This window comes from Miscanthus floridulus, chromosome 11, assembly GCF_019320115.1.
Source record: "Miscanthus floridulus cultivar M001 chromosome 11, ASM1932011v1, whole genome shotgun sequence".
Classification (NCBI taxonomy): Eukaryota; Viridiplantae; Streptophyta; class Magnoliopsida; order Poales; family Poaceae; genus Miscanthus; species Miscanthus floridulus.
Window position 1 is genome coordinate 76,935,823 of NC_089590.1, and position 16,790 is coordinate 76,952,612.

Sequence of the window (16,790 nt, forward strand, 5' to 3'; positions counted from 1 at the left end):
GGCAAGGCCGCTGGGGCTCATCTCGATTTTTCTCCCCTGGCTCTATTTGATGCGAGGCGGCCTCGAGCCCTTTGTGGCCGACCTTCGAACCTCGGTCGATCGCCGCTCATATCGAATGAGACGACTACCGCTTCGTGACGCGACGTGAAGCATTGTGATGCAGCAATTGCATATGCAATGCTTAGATGTATGTGATGAATGTATGAATGGATGGATGAATGAATGAATGCATGAATGCATGCATGAGAAGGATGATTGAATGATCATATAATGGAAAAGAAAAGTGGGAATTGGTAAAGTTACCTCTTTGGCTCGAGTGATGAGTTCAGGGAGCTCTTACCGGATATGTCCATGTGAGCTCTTACCCGTTTACTCGAGTCAGAATATAGCGGCATTCGAAAAAAAATTTGGCACATCGCACACTCACTTTCCGTACGCCAACGATTCTTACGTAGCATAGGTTAGTGTACCTGTAGAAACTTGATTTCATAAAATCAGTGCCGCTGTCCTAGATAGACCATATTCCTAGGGCTCATACTTATTTACATAATTTATCGCATTCTATTTTTCACAAAACTTTTGTTGGTCAAATTTTAGGTTTTTAAAAGAGTTATGAAACTCATAAGTCATTATTGGCTCTGATACCACCTGTAGCAGAACCACCCAAAATAACATATCTTCAAAGGCGTTTGTCTTCCACCAGACACTAAGCGCCCCAAAAGCGAGCTACGTCGAGCAGTTCCGTCGAGAACACCCCAAGGGAGAACTCAAATAATCCACATTTTGCCTCTAGGATCCAATAATGAGAACGAGTTTATAGTACTTAGTCTATTTTATACAACCAGAGTTCCTAGAAATACACTATTATAGTACCAAGTTTAGAGTGCGGAATTTAAAAAGCAGAATTACAATAAACATATATCGATAATATATAAGGATCCGTCTATGCCCACTAGAAGAATCCTTCACATAATAGCTACTCCTCAAGCTGCATCTACAATAGGAGTAAATAAACCCCGAGTACACAATGTACTCGTAAGACTTACCCGACTAGTGGGAATAATTTCCTGACTCCAAAGGATATGATAAGCTTTATGGTTTGCTGGATTTCCTTTTTGTGGAAAGCAATACTAGTAGTGAATCATTATGTATATTTCTTCTTAGCAGTCATGATTAGTTAATTATCTAACAATTCTAGGTAAGCACATGTTCTACTTTCAAGCAAGAGTTGAGCAATCAGATCCATTTTACCACCTTTCATCTTCTAGTTCTTACTATGGTGCTAGATTATAGACAAGTCGTACCGGATTATCCGGTGATTCATGAATCAATGTGTCTAGCTGGGTATCCCAAAACACATGCCCTGCTTATACCCCAGGCACAAGCAGGACCAACCCATCACTCTTCTATCAAGGGGTCCAGGTCCCCATCCAAACTTGGACTCCAAGCCCCTACACCTGAGTATCAGACTTAGTGTGGTGCTTAGACCTCGACCATCCCTGCCTCCAATCAGTCGGTTTAGAAAGAGCCAGAACCCACAATAAGAGAGCAACGAGCCTTCCCTGCTCCCATAAACAAGTATGTGCTTAGGATAATAAGTCTGTGACCTGACTAGAATCCAATGCAGTGGCCGGTCCTTAACCAACACGAATAGGGAAAACAGTGTAACCAAGTTATGCCCCATTGGCTATAGGACACAACCTCTTACACCCACCAATATTCGTACCATATCCTTGCTCAGTCTCTATTTCTTTTCACCATTTTATCATGAGAGTGATAATAATAATCACCTATTGTGAGTAACGGTAGGTTACTCACGCTATCGAAAAACCTAAGCATAGCAGCTACTCGACCTAAGCTAGTAGGACTCATAGGTAGGTATATCTATGCATGTAGTTTCAATATAAATCCTGTAACATAAATGCACATCACATATATATTTCTAGTGATTATTCAAAATAAGGGTTATGCACCGAGGCTTGCCTTGGGCAGGCATGGTGTCAGCAAAGTCAGTAGCTGGTGGCTCTAGGGCTCCCTCCTAGATGAGGATCTCCTCCTCGTACTCCTCGATCAGCTCAAAACTAAATTGGAAAAGCATTTACTAATTTCCTAGAAAAAAGAAAACCAAATCCTCCGTGCAGCCCACGCGGCATAGCGCAGGCGTGAGCGTGGCCTGTTGGTGTGGCCCAAGCAGACGTGGCCCATGCGAGGCGGCCCACAATGGGGAGGACCGCGTGCGCTGCCAACTTCACAAAAACGCCCCCACGCTAAGACCAAATCGACCTGCAGTCCATGTCACTATTCCCAAAGAGAGTAACTATGCAATAAAACCCTCGAAAATAACCTCCTTTACCATGGTGTGCTCCTTAGCCACCCGTGCCCGTGCCGGCGCGGCAGCGATGGCATCGGATGGCCACGCTGGTCAGCTGAGACCCACGCTGGCTCCACTAACAGGCTGACCCCATCTACAACCCTAGCGCCTACACTAGCCTAGGTTACAGGAGCGACAGAGCTTGTGGAAGTGGGGACCACGAGCGCGCCCACACGCAATAGCGGCGTGGCCATGCCAGCCACCCTAAGCCACCGCAGGGTGAACTAGCTAGCGCTATAGCATCACTATCTTACTCTTGTTGTGGCTTCGGTGGTGGTTAGGCCAAAGGTTCCCCGAACAGGGCTAGCCACATGTAGGTGGTGGGCTGCAGCGACGCTCCAAGATGGCGCGGCCACGTCAGTGGCTATGGCAAGGTAGTAGAGGTGCAAGTGAGGTGCGTAGGGTGAAGTGGAGGTGGAGGCAGAGCTCGTGGTAAAGATGGATTGACGAGGGGTGGTGCGATGGTGGCTGCCCTTGGCCACGGTCGGTTCTAGCCTTAATGGCATGACTGAGGGCAAAACTCCAAATTGGAGTTCGTCGTGGCCCAATTCAAAGCGAGAGGGGGGTACGGTTGGCATGCAGACATCTAGGTGCATACATGGGCATGCGGATTTGAAGGCGAGCACCTACGCCCTGGCACACCGTGGCTATGATGCGATGGCAGAAATAGAGGTGGTTGACACATAGAGGCAGGCAGGGAAGAAACAAAGGATGAGAGGCAGTGAGGATGTGGGGGTAGCTGGCAAGTACGCCTTGGCGTGATGTGGCTGGCGCAACTAATGCAGCCCTCGGCCAACGCTAGACGATGGCACACGCATGAGGTCGGCGTGGCCCACGCGTCGTAGTGCCATAAATGGCATGGTGACGGCGGTCCGGCCCCATGCGTACAGCGCCCAAGCAGACCAGAGATGTAACATGATGCAGCAGTAGGCGAGAGCAGAATGGTGACACAATGGAATGGATAGCGGGCGGTGGGGCAGTGAACTGGCATGCAGCATGGTGATGGGACGGTGGCGGTGCAGAGGCATAGGCGGACCGGACGGCAGCATGCTGTGGCACGGCACTAAGACGGGGCAGCCGAGCGCTAGGGCTGTCGGCCACAGCGCTAGCCAAGCGAGGCTAGGCATGCGTGCGCATGGCCAACGTGCCAATGCCTTGGCATAGGGGCACTATAACCGCACCTATGCGAGGAAAACAACCACGGCCGTGCATGCACGCTTTTTAAAGCTTCCAAATCAACTAATCGGTTGGCCAAACACCCAAACCATCTTTGCTATACCTAAGAGGGTATATTAGGCTACAAAAACAAGCCACAATATAACACCACTCCTTAACCCAAGTTTTCTACAAAAATTACCAAACATAGCTTTGCCAAACTATTTTTAGGCTTAAGAAATCGACCAAGTCTTGTGTAGGATTTGCTTCAAATTCGATTTCCACGCTATTAGAAATGTTAGCTAGTGATATCATTTTTTGAGCTCAGGTATTTCATCATCATCTACAAAGTTTGTACTTCAAACTTTATTTAAGTATCACATACATGTTCTATAGTATTTTTGCTTAATAAAAATTGGTTTTAAACCCTAAGTGATATAACATGACTATGGAATCAACTTTCGTTTCGCACTTCCGTCAATCGTTTTGAGTTGTGGAATTTGATCTACACACTTTATTACATGCATTAACACATAAACATGATGCTCATGATATGTTTTAGTAAATAATTTATAGTGTAACATCGAGGGTGTTATAGTATGCACCTTTGCACCATCGTTGGTGTACTCAGCACCTTGCCGAGAATCTACTCCGGAAGGATGGTGTGAAGGATAACTTTGATATGTTTTAGGAGGTTGCTCGGTGGCTTGAGGACAAGTACTTTTAGAAAAAGTTAGAGCAGGTCAGAACTGCATCAAATGCAGAAGGTAGACAATGGCTCATAGGTTTGATGAGGGATTTGGAGAAATGGACAAGAGCTCACGACACCAGTGGATGGAGGTACGAGTTTCAGTGCAGCAACATGGTAGAGTTATTCAATAAGTTGCTATTAGGGATATGTGGTATGCCCATGAATACAATCGTTCAATTCACCTTCTACAAGCTTATTGCCTGGTTCAACGATAGACGCGCCCATGCATTGAAGTTGTGGAGTGATGGAGAGATATGGGCTCCGAAACCAAAGGCACACCTAGAGAAGGCAAATGAAAGGGCTGGCACACATGAGGTTACATGTTTTGACCATGCCATAGGGGCTTATTAGGTTGAGCATAGGGGCAGTACAATGTCCAACGACGAGGTCCAAGAGACGAGGATGCATGTGGTAATCCTCCAAGACTTCACATGCACTTGTGGTAACCCAAGGTAGTACCACTTTCTATGTTCTTATTTGGTGGCAGTAGCTAGGCATCGCAACTTTAATATCGAGAGCAGGATACCTCATGAGTTTAGTGTCGACACGCTTGTGCACACATGGAGCCCTAGCTTCGTTCCTTTTCGGGACCCTAGAGAGTGGCCTCCATATGATGGGCCAAAGTATATTGTAGATCCAGCTTACAGTTGGAACAAGCATGGATCAAGGAAGAGGATGAGGCACAGGATGGTTATGGATCAGATACCTAGAAGAACGAAGCATGGGAGAGGAACCCCATTTCTTACTGACCCCGAGCAGTATGAGTGCGTCAAGTGCGGTAGACTAGGCCACAATTCACGCACTTGCCATTGGCAGATTAGTAAGGTGTGACTATTGGTTGTTTTCATTATTTCATATTTGTCGTGTTCATTCAATTAATTATGCATGTCTAATTTATGCTTGTAATTGTGTTAATTACCTGTACATTTCTCAATTTATGTTTCATTGTATATTGAATTTCTATTTCATTGACTTTTTTGTAGGATGGCGCAATTCCACCTGCTCGACCCGGCGTACAAGGAGACCCACCGAGGACGTCTCATAGTGGAGGGACAGGTAATAATCTATACGTCTTGTTCAAATTTTTGTGAGCGTACATGTGTTCATGAAGTAATGGGAGACTATATTTTATTCCTTGTAGGACCTTCTGCTCCTTCATCCTAGAACCCACAATGGGTTCTTGTACATGCAGTACGACAATAGGTACACTCCTTTCCTACTAAGAGCTAGCCTAAATGTCATCTCTTTTCAGATTCATCGTGGATTGCCCAAGTTCAACTCAGCGGCCATAACTACGTTGGTTGATAGATATTATCTTCAATCATTGCCTCCATTCATGGCCATTTGTTCATTCACTTGCCTTTTTGACATATAATCTTGCTTTGTCTAAAATGTAGGTGGTGACTGAAGACTCACAGCCTTCACTTGCCTTTTGGAGAGATGACAGTCACGCTCTAGGACTGTCAGAAGATGCTAGGTCTGAGGATTCATGGCAATGCAGGCACCGGGCTATGGTGGAACCGCTTGAAATAACATACTTACGGAGACGCTCGTCTTCCACCAGACACAAAGCACCCCAAAAGCAAGCTACAACAGGCGGAATCCGTCGGGCACACCCCAAGAGAGAACCCAAAAGGTCCACATTTTTCTCAAGGATCCAATAATGAGAATGAGTTATAAAACTTAATCCATTTCATACATCCAGAGTTCTTAGAAATTCGATATTACATTGCCAAATTCAGAGTGCGGAATATTAAACAGCAAAAATTGAAAATAAACATCTAACGATAAGAACAAGGATCCGTCTGTGCCCACTAGATGAATCCTCCACACAAAGGTACTCCTCATGTGTTACCTGCAATAGGGGTAAATAAACCATGAGTATATGATGTACTCGCAAGACTTATCCGACTAGTGAGAATAATTTTCTGACTCCAAAGGATATGATGAGCTTTATGGTTTGCTGGGTTTCCTTTTTGCAGAAAGCAATACTAATAGTGAGTCCTTATTTATATTATTATTAATAGTCATATTAATTTATTATCTAACTAGTCTATGTAAGCACCTATCTACTTTCAAGCAAGAGTTGAGCAATCAGTTCCATTTCATCCCCTTTCATCTTCTAGTTCTTGCTATGGTGCTAGAGTTTAGACAAACCATACTGGATTTCCTAATAATTTGCGAATCAATGCCCCTAGCTGGGTACCTTGAAAACACATGCCCCACTTGTACCCCAGGCACAACTAGGACTAACCCATCACCCTTCATCTTCCAGTTCTTACTACAGTGCTAGAGTTTAGACAAGTCGTATCAGATTTCTCAGTGATTCATGAATCAATGCCCACAGCTAGGTACCCCAAAAACACATGTCCCGCTTGTACCCTAGGCACAGGTAGGACTAACCCATCACCCTCCTGTCCTAAGTGTCTAGGTCCCCGTCTAAACTTGGACTCTAAGGCCCCACTCCTGAGTCCCGAACTCAGTGCGGTGCAAGGACCTCCACCATCCCCGCCTCCAATTAGTCGGTCCAGAAAGAGCCAGATCCATGACAAGAGAGTAATGAGTCTTCCCTGCGCCAATACCCAAGTATGTGCTTGGGACAATAAGTCTATGACTTACCTAGCGTCCAATGTAATGGCCGGTCCTTAATTGACACAGACAGGAAAAAAGTGTAACCAAGCTATGCCCTGTTGGCCATAGGACACAGCCTCTTACACCCACCAATATCCAAACCATACCCCTCCCCAGTCACCACTTTCCTTTCCACCACTTTATCATGAGTGATCATAATTATCACCTATTTGTGAGTAACGGTAGGTTATTCACGCTAGCGATATCCTGAGCATAGCAGCTACTCGACCTGTACTAGTAGGACTTATAGGTAGATATATTTATGCATGTAGTTTCCATAAAATACCTGTAACATAAATACACATCTTATATATATTTAGTGATCATTAAAAAATTGGGGTTATGTACCGGTGCTTGCCTTGGGTAGGCGACGGGTCAGCACAGTCAGCACCAAAAGGCTTCGGGGCTCCCTCCTGCACGAGGATCTCCTCCTTGTACTCCTCAATGACTTCCTCATAATCCTGTTCGTCCATGGGCATGAACTCTATCAACTCATGATCTACATGCATGAAATGATGATGCAACACTTATTAATACGGCAACAACGACTCTTAAAATAAAAATACATCTATCAAGCTACTAAACGAGTGCTACCGACTATGGTGCTAAGTTACCTACTATTACCACTAATAGTATGAAGCATGACATATGTTATCGTAGCAACTAAGGGTATTCTTACTCTTAATATCGATTTACTCCATATATAATAAAACAAGTAGTACTTAGCCTATTCTATTTATCGACCTACTCTAGGGTTACAAAAATTATAGTGAGCACATAATAGCCTCATTAGTCTACTGTAAAAAATATATGGCTAAAGCTATCACCGATTGGCCACAAAAAATTCCAATAAATATTAAGCTAACTAATATTAAGCTTTCTAATTTGAGTTTATGAACCTATCATTGTAACATCTAACTATGAACCAACTATACCAACAGATAGATAGTATTTTTGTGAACCTAACAATTTTTGTTTCACTATTTTTGGACACCTACAGATTTTTCTACAATTTTACAAAAATCAGCTCAAAATGAAATTGAATAAACCTTTATTACTTTACTGGAAAAATCGGAAATTGATTCCACAGCACAGCCCGCGAGCGAATGGCTCGGCCCACCCTGACGTCCTGCCCGCACGCGCATGCAGCACCTGGCATGGCCCACGCAGCGGCGCACGAACGCGACCCACGCTATGTGGCCCATGGCGGAGCCCATGTGTGGCTAGCTCTTTTGCTAAAGAGCCCCCGTTCTCTACCCTATTCGCAAAACTCACTCGAGCACTATTTCACTGAGTCACGAAGTTGGCATCTACCACCCTTCCCTTAATCCAATTCATGTTTTACAAAGTCCCTGGCCGGAACTAACAGAGGTCGTGCCTCTCTGGCCAAACGCCAGCGAGCATGGACCTCCCCAACACCAACCCGCACCACCATGGCACTCAATGTGCAAAGCGTAATGGATCAATGTACGAAACACCGCAATTGGTGAAGCACGAAGGCACGACCATGTGCCACAGCATGGTTTGGCCGCGGCAACACCGGCGCCGATGAAATAACCTAGCCCTGTGCCTCTACTGCTACCCTTTTCCATCAATGGACTACAAGCAACAATATAGAAACCTTATTTAAAATGCTACTACACTCTAACTCGCTGGCCACAGAGCGGCATCTATGCCACGTCTATCGGAGGCGACCATGCGCTCCAGCGAGCCCTCGGCCCCAATCAATCCAACCATCTACCTAGGAGCAGGAGGGCCTCACCAGCGATGTGAAGGGTAGGCTGGACAAAGTTGTGAGACACGGCAAGGTAGTTGACCACATGCATGGGAGTGTTCTAGTTCATGGCAAGCATGGCGACGGCGTTCCCGGTGACCTGCTGCTCCACCGGTGAAACTGCTACACGGCTGAGGCAACCAAGTCAAGAAAACACAGAAGCACTGCTCAATTGATACAACGGAGCAATGAGTGATGCATTGGCCGAGCACCCACCTCGGCGGTAATGGCGGACCGCCATGAGGAAAACACCCCGCATTACCTCACTAGTGAACAAAAGCTCGTTGAGTCAATTCCACTCGTAAGCTAACCACCAGAGCTAGTTTGGTGCTCAGTTAATTGGAAGACACTAGACTACGCAAGGCCAATTTCTTTGGATGATGTTGTTCAGACTTATGGCAGCCAGCGATGGGCGAACACTTAAATTGGAGACGGGCGGCGTATGGTAGCAGCGGTGGCAAGTCTGGCATGACTATGGGACCCCAAACCAACCTCTAGACATGCGCATTTACCATGTAGGGCCAGTGCTATAGTTAGGCCTTGGCGTGGCTCAGCCGGCCAGCGCAACGACATTCCAAGTGACACAATGGAAAACATGGCGTGGCACCGCACGCAAACATGAAGATGACGGTAGGCGGGGCAAGCCCACGCGCTTGCAGCCAAAGGGTCAACGGGAGCAGTAGCCTTTGAAGTTCATGCGACAAACTTTACTAAAGCTTTGCATATGCATTCTATAGCATTTTCATTCCATAAAAATTCATTTAGAACCCTAAGTAATACAATGCAACATGAAACGTAACATGCGTTTTGTGTTTCAAATGAACGTTTCAAGTTCCGTATATTGCTTTATACCCTATATTAGACACATTTACACACAAGTATGATGCTCATGCAGTGTTTTAGTAAAAAGTTGTATAGTGTAACACTGAGGGTGTTACATGGGCAGTGCAGGTCAAAAGGTTGGAGAGCGTGAGTAGAGGCCTTCCTTCGGCATGAGGTTGGTGAGCAATGGGTTTGTGGTTCTAGAGTTCTAATCTCCTGGCTCCGGCAAGAGTTCACATAGTGCCTCGAGGAGGCAGATGAGGAGAGAGTTGGGTACTACTACAGTGCATGGATCCTACACCTATTTGCCTACGTTCTCTTCCCTGATGCCATGGGTGACACTACGTCATGGGTGTGGGTCCACTGCCTCACTGACTGGGACCAGGTGGGTCAGTATAGTAGGGACTCTGTAGTGTTGGGTTTTCTTTATCGGTAGCTTTGTGAGGCGTGTCGTTAGACTTCGTCCTCATCATCACTTGGTGGATGCGTGTACCTGCTCTAGTTGTGGATGTGGGCTCATCTACCAGTTGGCCGTCCCAAGGTTCTAGCTAGTCGTGAGTGGTTCCCAGGTTAGCCTCCACATTGATAGCCGATGTGGGTGTACCTTTGGGACTAGGTTAGGGTTCCGCATGCAAGGTTAGAGCGGGCGTACATTGAATTAACAAAAGAGCTAGACTCGCTCATGGCGTCTAGCGTAAGTAAATTTTATTTCCCATGCTGGTTTGAAATAGTTTAGTATAGCATCTAACATCTTGTTTGGACATGTTGCAGGTGTCATGGGAGTCGTATGATGGAAAGGGGCACTTTCTTTTTAGTTGAGCAATATGTGTGGGTGTGACGATGACTTCTACAGGATGAGGTGCCCTCTAATCTATTTCTATGCTGTTGAGTTCCACCTGCCAGATAGAGTTGCACGCCAATTTGGAGTGAGACAGCTTTGGCCAATGGCTCCGTTCTCGACTGGCGTTGACTTACACAAGTAAGTGTTTTGCTATTTCAATTGTCTCGTGATGGTCCATTTCCCTTAATTCCTATATAAGATGAAGTAATAATGACATACGTGCACTTTTAATATGGTGACATGTACATGGATTGAGATGAATGTGCATGTATGGGCATTTCTTGTTCTCATCATTATGGCAAGTTATAGGACTATGGGTTCAACACATGTCGTGATCTATTTTCTATTCTTTCTTTGGAACCCACATGGTAAAATTTTCCATAGTGAAGCTTACATATGATGATACTGTTACATATGATTTCTTCAATCACTCTGTACCTTTCTTGAGAAGCTTACATCAAATAGTCACGTCATATAGCTTAGGCACCATTGTTTTATAGCATCAATTTCATACCTGTCAGAAACTAACATCTTATGTGACGTGTAGGTTGGATCATCTGAAGAACAGGAATATTTTTTATTAGGAGAAGCACCACCAGTACTACATTGAACAATGGGAGCTGTTGCACGACAACGTGGACGAGAACAACAAGACGCACATGAACCATGAGTATAGGCACTACCAAGCTTGGTACCAACGTGCGACACGTTGTAGGCTAAGGCTACGATGGACAGAAGATGACTACATCAACATTGAGGCCTTCGACGATGAAGACACAGCGTATGACCAAACTACTCATGTAGAAAGGTAGGTGGAGTCAGGGACGATAGCACGCGTAGCTTCCTAGACGTAAGATTCATTATATTCTTTGAAATATATTATTAATACATTAAATTCTTTCAGTTAACATTATTTTATACAACAGAGACTATCATGTCGACTACGCCATATGGCTGCTCATTGTGGTTGCAGGACAGCCACAACGCAAGACGTGCATGTTCCTTCTACAGGCAGAGGAGGCTTAGGTTCGTCTAGCCAAGCACCTACAGGGTCCATAGGCATTACGTACAAGGATGAGGACAAGGACGACAACGAGGTGGACCAGAGGCACGAGGAGCTTGGCCCATCTTAGCTCCAGGGTGCTCCCTCGACTCAGCCTACATAGCCTTCAGGCACTAGGCGACGCCGTCCACCTTGACCCTTACACTCCAGGCACCAACGCTCTTGGTCACAAGGGTAAGGGTAAGACTAGAAGGCAGTGAGGGTTTGTGGTAGATGTTATTATGTAGTATTATGGACTTTGTGGACTTTCATTATGAACTATTATGGATTGTATGGACTATTATTATCGAATATGAACTACTATGGACTATAATTATGGATTGTGTGGACTATTAATAAGCTCATGTATATGGTTTCAGATGAATGTGCCATATATTTGTATGTTTATATAGGTTGTATTGAGGTTAAATATTTATCTCATATTTGTGTATGGATGGCATAAAAAATAGGGGAAATTATGGCAAAATTTTCTGCATAAAGTATGTATTAATCAGCGGCATCAGTTTTTTCGGTTCAAAATAGTGATTGAAGTCTGAAATCAAATAGACTTTTTAGTCATGGAATCTAGGGAAAATAGCCTTTACAATGATTTGTCATGTCACCGTCGAATAGACTTTTCAGTGTCCTTCAAAATAGTGATTAAAGTCTAAAATCAAATAGGCTTTCAGTCATGGAATCTAGGCTCTCTAGTGTCCTACGATGTAGGCTTTTCAGTGATTCTGAGTAGACTTTCTAGAGCATTTATAGCACAATATAACGGATAGCAAACCTGCCTCCGCCTATATATATGCGTTCTAGGATGCATTGCTACCCAAAAGGAAAACCAAACTAGTATTCAGTTTTATTAGGGTAGGAATGTCTAGAGGGTCATCTAAAGGAAAGGGTTTTGGAAGTGGGAGAGGAAAGGGGGGATGAAGGGAACTCCCACTGTGTGGGAGGGATCTCTTGGGCCTAATTTCTTTGAAGAACCAGTGTATCAGTTTTTCTCTGAGAGCAAGAGTGATTTCACTAAAGAGTGCCCTCTCAGAGGATACGATAACAGGAAGGAAGATTGGCCAAAATACATGCATGGTGAGGACTTCACCGAGGGGATCGACGGAGCTCATCGCTTCTTCAAATGCCCATGAGCATGGGTAATTGCTATTACATTTCATTTGTTAAATATGTTTCTTGAATACCCTTACAACTCACAGGACATACTTATTGTAGTCTTTCGAGTCTAAAGAAAACTATGGGTTCACTAGATGGGTCGATCCTCGACCAATTTATCTGCATTAGTAGTACATCTACTACCTATAGGGCTAAATCTTCGATCTACAAAGGGAAGTTAGTAGCAGGTACAAGGAAGACAAAGACGACGACAACAACAATGGTGCAAGTTCACAAGAAGCACTCTGCAATGATCCATATTGCACCTGCCTTAATCACAAGAACAAGGGGCCTCCACCATCACCCCCACCACCACTAATAACAACAATGGGAGGCTACTGTGAAGAAGGTGCAATATAATTTGTTGTGTGGCCACACTACTAGGATGACCCTATCTTATTCATATGACACATCCTTGTGTTTGTTGTTTGGTTTAATTATCTAAGGCATGTTAGGTTTAGTCGAAGAAATTATGTACCCTTGTTTGGTATATGTTCTCACATGTCATTTCTTGTGCTTGTTGTTCGCTTCGATTACCTAAGGTATGTTAGGTTTAGTTCAGGATCTCTGTACCCTAGTTCAGTATATGTTCTCACATGTTATTTCATGTGTTTTGTGTGTTGAATTAGATAATGCCCAACTTCGTTAGGTTTTGTTTGCAGCACATGATCACATTTCACTACGTCCATAATATTAAACTAAATATTATGACCACAAATAATGAAAACAACTACATAATGAAAAGTCTAATACTATGATACATTAAACAGCACAATAATACTAGAAGTACATGCCGACAAACTAAATAACGCAGTACATGACCTAAGCATGCCCATACTTAAAGTGCATTACATGACAACACAATGAAAAGTCCAATAGTAGACAACATTGTTCATGAATAAACTATAGAACTAGCAAGTAATGGAGACTACTAAGCGCAACGAGGTCACTTTTCCTTTCTTAGGGCATCAGGATTCTCCTCCATCGTTGTTTTCGCTCAGCGTGCATGCTCAAGCTTCTTCTCCCTCTCCTCCCTGTACGTAGCAACACACCTCCTTTCCTCCTCTTCCTTATGCTCTATTTTTGCAACCTCCTCTCCATGTCTCTTCTCCATTATCTCCTTGTCCTTTGCCTCCCACCGCAATAGTTTTTGCATCCATTCTTTGTCTTTAGGCTTGATCTTAGTGTCGATCCACTGCTCAAAATCATAGAGCGATGGAGGGGTTTGCAAAAAAATACAATTGTTACAAAACAAAAAAATCATGCAAGATGTCATATGACATAAGAACAAGCGGGCCACGACCACCACCTAGTGGCCGTACGCCGACGCCAGGCTTGCTGGTTAGGCCAGGGCAGGCCACAAAGCCACCATGACGCGTCCCTCCGCTCCCACTCGCGCTCACTCCTTCTCTGCCTCGCCTCGCGCTCGTTCTCTTCCATAGCCGAGCAGCGCCATCATCACCGTGCCTTCGCTGAGCTTGCATGCCACTACCACCATGCCATTGCTAAATAGCTCGCGCACACTACCTTGCCACAACCCACTCTACATCCTCGACCTGTTAGCACCTTAGCTCGAGCCAAGGAAAAGGCCTATGGGCCATTTTCGTCGCCACGAACCTCGCCGGAGCACCGCTAAGCTTGCACTTGTCGTGGTCATGCTCACCAAAGCCCTATCGCCTTATCCTTTCTCTTGTTTTGGGAAGCCTAGGGTTAGGTATAGCTCGAGCCGGGGTCGGTTAACCGCTACTGCAACATCGGCGCGAGAACATGCGACCGCGCCGTGCGCATCCGCCATGGCCGTGAGCTCAAGCTCGTCACGGTCGGTACCAACTAGACCCTGTCATCCCCTTCTAGCGCATGTTTCAGCACTGTCGTGAACCCTATCAGCTTGTTCCATGATGCAGACCCATCACCGACCGCCATCTCATGAGAACAGTGACCTTGCCATCGTTGCGCTCGTACCACCGTGCCCCATGCACATGGTCGTTCCCCTCCGACGCCGCTACTGACCCTAATCCGCACCCGCTAGGTCTGATAGGTCACCATGAAGCCATAGCCGAGCTTGCCCTAGCCCTCCGACGCCGCTACTGACCCTAATCCGCACACGTAGCGATTTTAGTTTTAAATGTTTTTTTAGAAATTGATTCAAACTTCAAAAATTCATATCTAGAGCTAGGAATATCCAAATTGAGTGAACCAAATTTTGTTAGATTCATCATGAAGTGTAATATTTGATAAAAATATGAAACCTACTGTTTCGGATATTTTTCTAGGAAAATTAAATTAAGCTAGTAAAGTACTTTTAAATTAGTTTTAATCTTGTAAAATGCATAACTTGAGCTAGAGGAGTGAGAAAAATGTGATTCTAATTTTGTTGGTCTTGTGTTGACATGATCTAGCTAGGAAAAATACTAAAACTATAGTAGACATACTTGGAATATGGTCTTCCTATTTAATCTTAAATAATTGCTAGTTTGTAGTGAAAATAAATGGGGTAAAAATACATAACTTATGATCATGAAAATTTTTACCTAGTGTACTTATGCTAGGATGATGGTAAAAAAATATTAAATCTATTGTTTCGCACTTTTCACTAGGTTAAACTATTTTTGCTAAAATAAGCCTATGTAAATTGTCATTTTTATAGAGGTTGCTATACTTATCCAAATAGAATGAAATTTGTATAGTAGACTATTGGGGTCAGATGTAGGCTAATTTAATTTTCTAAGATTTTATTGAGCACTAGAAATATTTATCCTTTAAATCACCTTATTATATAAGGAAATTAATAAATGCACATAAGTAAATTATTTGGGCTTAACCATGATGTTTTATATGGTGCTTGTGATGCATATGATCTGTTGATATTAGTAGTTGTACTTAGAATTGATTGGTGATAGGCAGCTACTTAATCATTGCTTTATAATTCAACTAGATGGCTACCAGAGTAGTTTCTGTTGTGTTGACAAATTCATGATGATAGTTACTTTCCTGTTAAACTTGTTAATAACAAAGTTGTAGGCAACTTACTCATATTTCTTGTCCTAAAATTTTATAGCTATAGGCTAAATGGTTTGACATTTATAGCTGTTAGAAATCTGCTGTCAGATTTGCTTATCCTCTGAATAGATCTAGAAGATTAAATTGTTTGACCTAGATAGCTACCGAATCACCTTAAGATGATTAAAATAAAGTTGTAGGTAATTTTATAAGCTTTCTAGAAAGTCGACAACCATATTGTTTGTGTGTGTATAACTCCATTTATGGTCAAAATAAGTGGCTGTTGTCTTGCAGCTCAGATAATGTTTAAATAGGTGTTTGTTTAATTACTAGAGAGGAGATATGCACCTACTAAGTAAAAGAAAATTTATCGTGTTATCACTTTAATACATTGCTGTTAAGGACACTTATGAGTATGCATTTTATCATATCATATCATCCATGTCATTATCTATGCATCCATGATATCTTATTTCATGCTCATACATATAGGATCGCCCGAAGAAGTAACCCTACTGGAACTCGAAGAAGAGGCAGAGGAGAATTAGGAGACAGCACAACCAATAGCTCCCGAAGGCAAGGAGCCAGATACTGAGGGACTTCCAAAGTGCCCTGACCACCGACCCACTTCTTTTCTGAAAGGCAAGCCCCGAGGCATTATAAGCCTCCTATGTTTTATAAAATATCACTTGAGTCCTTTTATGTTTGATTCATAGAACTACCTTGTCCAAAAATCTACCTTGAATTCTATATAGGTCCAGGATCGAATAACTGCTTAGCAATGCTTAGCTCGGTAGAAGTTAGATGATTTACTATCACCTGCGAGATATAGGTGGACACTAAACCACGGTTGGCTATATTTGCTATCGTGTAAAAGAATCATTGGAGGTTGTAAATTGAGGTTGGATGGGATCTATGTTGTAGGTTGACTCATGTGATTCTGTCTGCACCAATTAAGAACCGCATCGTTGTTGGTCCTCGGTCATTTTGAACGCATGCCTCTCACTTAGCAGCCGGATAACTCGTTCCGACCGCGAAGCCGAGTAGCTCAACTAAGGTCGGGCCTTGTTCTGTCAAAGTACGTACACTGGAGGTAGTAAGGATGTGCGGGGAGCCGGTGTGAGGCCAAGGCCAGGTTAGAGTTTTGATCGACCTGGCATCCGGTAGTGTCCCTAAAGGTGCGACGCTGATCGAACCCACGAATTGGACTTGAGTTGTACTAAAGGTGACCTA

At 43.9% G+C, this 16,790-nt stretch overlaps 1 pseudogene; it reads right to left on the reverse strand.

Annotated features, from left to right (window-relative positions):
- The window catches only part of LOC136492244 (anthocyanin regulatory R-S protein-like), a 60,714-nt pseudogene that overhangs the window by 17,100 nt on the left and 26,824 nt on the right, over positions 1-16,790 (reverse strand).